Below are 5,584 nucleotides of genomic sequence, written 5' to 3' on the forward strand. Positions count from 1 at the left end.
AAATGCAGCCACACATACTAACCACATAAAAAGAAATAAGGGAATAAAAATGCATCCATAAACCACAACCATATAAAATTAAAATAAAAGAAAAGAGGGGGAAGAAGAAGAAGATAGAGAGAGATAGAGGAGATGGAGAATGAGATTGAGAGTTTAGATAGTAAAACCTGGATGTGCTTGCATGAATGTAAATGAAAAGCTTGAATACTTGCATAAACTTACCATGGCCTCCTCTTCTAAATCTTCAAGTCTTGTCATCAACTTAAGAACTTAGACTAGAAGGCTTAAAACCTAAACTAGAATTAAAAAATTACAACCCAATTGAAGACTTAAATTGAAATTAAAGCATAAACTAAACCTATTATAAGCATTAACTAAAAATTATAAAAGCAAACTAGAGCTTAGAAAAGCCAAAAATCACAAATTAGAAGGAGAAGAAGAGAAGAAATTTCACTAAGTGAATGAGCAAATTTTTACAAGAGAGGTAGGGGGTATTTATAGGTGGAAGAGAGGAGAAGAGAGAAGATGGAAGTGTAGGAGAAATATTCCCTAAGAAAAGAGAATATTCTCTTCTCTTTCCTCTTTACAATGCCTTGAATCCTAAGAAAAAGAAAAATAATAGAAAGAAGAAGAAGAGAAGATTGTTTTACTAGACCTTCTATTTCTAGAAAAATAAACTTCCAATTTTAACAAGTGCTTCCTTTTCTTTGTAGATATCTTCTCCAAGCAATAAAATCAAAGCATCTTTGATTTTTCAACCTTCCATAGATGAGAAAATATAAATCTATCCCAAGTAGAATTTGAAGTGCCCTTGAGAAGTTGGAGGAGAGAGAGAGTAAGGGTGATGACTAGGATTCCTTCAAGAATAAATAAAATACCCATTCTATCCTTCAGAAAACGTGGAGCATGGGATGCTTATATAGGTCTCACCATTGTGTTCCTTGCGAAAAATCACACAAAATAGACCCAAATTTCATCCAATTCGGAGTTGGGGAGCCCAAGATATCTCAAGTTGAAGTTGGACTGTCCGAGCCTTCCAAATGGAATCTTTCGGGTACAGTAAAGTAACTTCTGATAATTTCATTAAGGCCTCTAAAATCCGAACTTCCGTTTCACTTTGTCCCCATCCGACTGTCAATAATTATAAATAAACTCCTGCGGACCATTTTCACGCGTCGTTACGGAAACGGCCATAACTTCTTCGCTTCAACTCGGAATTAAGTGCCGTTTGAACCATTCGAAGCTAACTCGATGGGCTATGCATCCATTTACACTTCTAAAAAGCTTAAAAACATCTCCTTAGCATCATCTCCTTCATTTTCACAAGAATTCACCTAAACCCTGAAAAGCACAAGAAAGCACCGAGTAACTCTGTCCAATGTGGTAAAATGTATAATTTATGCCCTAAAATTTCACACATAAATGTGCTCATCAGAGGTCCTTGAATCTTTCCATAAATTTAGAAAAAGACTCATGTGGTTTCTGTCGGAACTGGAGGATGTCACTTTTAAGCTTATTGGTCTTGTGAAGAGGGAAGAATTTTCTCAAAAAGACAATGGTGAACTCATCCCATGTATTAATGGAGTTTGTTGGCAGTCCATAGAGCCACTTCTTGGCCTGGTCTTTCAGGGCAAAGGGTATAAACCTAAGCCTAACTGCATCATCAGTCAAATTCTGGACCTTAATTAGAACACAGACCTCCTCAAATTCCCTAAGGAAGAGATATGCATCCTCATTAGCCATCCCATGGAAATGGGATAGCATGCTGATGAAGTTGGTCTTGAGTTCATAGTTATTCCCTGTAACAACAGGCAGACTAATGCATGAGGGATGTGCAGCCCTGGTGGGGTAAAACCTATCCTTAAGAGTCTTGGGTTGTTGGTCACCCATGGTCAAAGGTGGTAGAAAAGGTGGTCTTCTAATAAGACGATTACTTGAATCACAAGTCCACACCTTAGCCACCTAAACAAATATGAGGTCTCTTTTAGAAAAATTAAAGAAAAATCAAACACTTAAAAAAAAATAAAAATAGAAACAAGAGGGAGCCCAAGGTAGATAGTGCATCTCTATCCCTCAAAAAACGAAACAATGGTTCAAAAGCTATAAGGATGCCATATAGGTTGACAGCAAGGGAACCCGTATAGTCTTCTATAGCCACCTACGTGCTACTCCAATATGGATTCTGATATAGAATGGAGGTCTACTACACATTTATGTTTCCAACACTCTCACTATGTCGCTTTCCTGTTATCAAGAGTGGTCACCTCCAAAGATAAGTCATATGTCAATCCACCCAACCAAGTCAAGATGTAGCGTCATAGGTAACTTAATCCTATGAGAGACACCAAAAGCTAGAGGGTTGAAGCATATGAAGGACTTTAGATTGGACGCACACTATTTGAAACAGAAGAGAAATAAGAAGAGGTTTTAAAAAACTGATTTTTTTTTTTTTCAAAAAAAAGAAGAAAAAATAATAAACTAAAACACTTCGAACTACTTAAAAATCAGATAAATAAAATGGACAATAATCTCCCCGGCAACGGTGCCAAAAACTTGTTTGAGTTAAAATAAAACTGCAAGCGTACGGGTCAATCGTAGTTACGGATCAAACACGAGGAGATATACACCACTCTATTTAACTAACTTAAAAGTAATGCAAAGTGAACCAAATTAAAGAGTTAAATTAAACTAATTAAACTAACGAAAATCAATGCATCCTAACTCATATGCATCTAACAAAATTAAGGGATTAAATCAACGTCCTAACACATGAGCATCTAACCTATCAAATTAAAGTGAATTGAAAGGAATAAAAATGCAGCCACACATACTAACTACATAAAAAGAAATAAGGGTATAAAAATGCATCCATAAACCACAACCATATAAAATTAAAATAAAAGAAATAGTGGGGGAAGAAGAAGAAGATAGAGAAAGATAGAGGAGATGGAGAATGAGATTGAGAGTTTAGATAGTAAAACTTGGATGTGTTTGCATGAATGTAATTGAAAAGCTTGAATACTTGCATAAACTTACCATGGCCTCCTCTTCTAAATCTTCAAGTCTTGTCATCAACTTAAGAACTTAGACTAGAAGGCTTAAAACCTAAACTAGGATTAAGAAATTACAACACAATTGAAGACTTAAATTGAAATTAAAGCATAAACGAAACCTATTATAACCATTAACTAAAAATCATAAAAGCAAACTAGAACTTAGAAAAGCCAAATATCATAAATTAGAAGGAGAAGAAGAGAAGAAATTTCACTAAGTGAATGAGCAATTTTTACAAGAGAGGTAAGGGGTATTTATAGGTGGAAGAGAGGAGAAGAGAGAGGATGGAAGTATTGGAGAAATATTCCCTAAGAAAAGATATTATTCTCTTCTCTTTCCTCTTTTACAATGCCTTGAATCCTAAGAAAAAAAAGAAAAAAAATAGAAAGAAGAAGAAGAGAAGATTGTTTACATAGACCTTCTATTTCTAGAAAAGTAAATTTCCAATTCTAACAAGTGCTTCCTTTTCTTTGTAGATATCTTCTCCAAGCAATAAAATCAAAGCATCTTTGATTTTTTAACCTTCCATAGATGAGAAAATATAAATCTATCCCAAGTAGAATTCTAGAAGTGCCCTTGAGAAGTTGGAGGAGAGAGAGAGTAAGGGTGATGACTAGGATTCCTTCAAGAATAAATAAAATACCCATTCTGTCTTTCAAAAAATGTGGAGCATGAGGTACTTATATAGGCCTCACCATTATGTTCCTTGCGAAAAATCACCCAAAATAGATTCAAATTTCGTCCAATTCGGAGTTGGGGAACCCAAGATATCTCAAGTTGAAGTTGGACTGTCTAGAGCCTTCCAAATGGAATCTTTCGTGTACGGTAAAGTAACTTCTGATAATTATGTTAAGACTCCTGGAATCCGAACTTCCGCTTCACTTTGTCCCCGTCTGACTGTCAATAATTATAAATAAACCCCTACAAACCATTTTCGCACGTCGTTACGAAAACGGCCATAACTTCTTCGTTTCAACTCGGAATCAAGTGCCGTTTGAACCGTTGCAAAGCTGACTAGATGGGCTATGCATCCATACTATTAACACCTCTAGAAAGCTTATAAACATCTCTTTAGCATCATCTTCTCTATTTTCACAAGAATTCACAAAAACCCTGAAAAGCACAAGAAAGCACCGAGTAACTCTGTCCAATGTGGTAAAATGTATGTTTTATGCCCTAAGATTTCACACATAAATGTGCTCATTAGGACCCGCCACTGCTGCAATAGTTGGAGTGAGAGCAGGGTTGGTGACTTGGGTGGCAGTACCTAGTTGGAGCTGGGGAAGCGTAAGCTAAAGAGGGTGGCCTCGGAGGGAACGGTTGCACAGACTGATAACTGCCAAGGCTTATCTTATATAAGGGGGAAGGCTTATCCGTGAGAGAGACAACACATCTGACAATCAACAGTTTATCTTTACTCGTTTTGCATTTTACTTTTACTTGTTTGCTCTACATTTCTTTATTGCTTTTTGTCATTTGAGGCTGAAGGGAATGTACGGTCACATACTAAAGACAGTAGGGGTGTATACGTAAGGCTCGCACTTGTATCTGGTATGATCGGTTAATGTATTTACTATTTCAGTTCATTGTTGTTTGTGTCTCAAGGTTCTTTCCCTTTTTATTTGAGCATTAGCATTTCGGGCTGCAGTCCGTAGTTTGTTGGCTTAACCCAAAAGACCTGAGAGCTACTCAGGCAGGAGAGAAACCTACTAGCCTGGTAAGGAGTCAGATTAGGCTGTTCTCGGCCTCGTTTGAACCTGCGTAAATGTTCTGGCAAGCCCGCATTATTCGCACCATGTGCATACCCCGCGTGTAAGTGTTTGGGGAGTTTTTTCACCAACAACAACGCTTGGATCATGTATTCTTCTCGTGATGCATCTTCATATGAGATAATATCTCATATTAGGATGGAGGAGATTGTTGGAAAAGGAACTCGAATATGAATTGGATTCATTGAAATACCCAGGGGTAATTTGGTAACTATACCATCACTTAGTATTAGGTTTTGCATTATATATAGATATGGTGTGAAAACCCTGGCACACACTCTCATAATATTACTAAGGTTTTTCATCTTCTCTAGTTTTCTTATCTACCAATCTATGATTAAGGTTTTGGACCAAATTTAATTGATTGTGGAGGAGCTTGTATTCAAGAGAAAGCAAAGTTGTTGTGTGTGTGGGAGTCATTGCAAAAAGGCTAAGATTGCGGAGGCTTTGCGCTTGTGAAGTTTCAGGTAATGATCAAAACCCTAAGTTTCGTTTTGAGTTTTGAATGATTTTTCTCATCGATTGCAACGATTCTAATTCGCTTCCGCCGAATTGTACCCACGATTCTAATAGGGGGAGAAGATGGCACCATCAAAAAGGGCAGGCTACTCTCAATAAAGATAAATTGAAATTTAGCTCATCTCCAAGGAGGCGTGCACCTAGGGTGTCACGCCCCCATCCCGATGTAAGATATTTTATCACAATAGGGGGTGATTGGGACAATCATGCATCATCCCAATACCTACCTGGTCCCGAACCAC

The sequence above is a fragment of the Telopea speciosissima genome, chromosome 1 (genome assembly GCF_018873765.1).
Source record: "Telopea speciosissima isolate NSW1024214 ecotype Mountain lineage chromosome 1, Tspe_v1, whole genome shotgun sequence".
Lineage (NCBI taxonomy): Eukaryota > Viridiplantae > Streptophyta > Magnoliopsida > Proteales > Proteaceae > Telopea > Telopea speciosissima.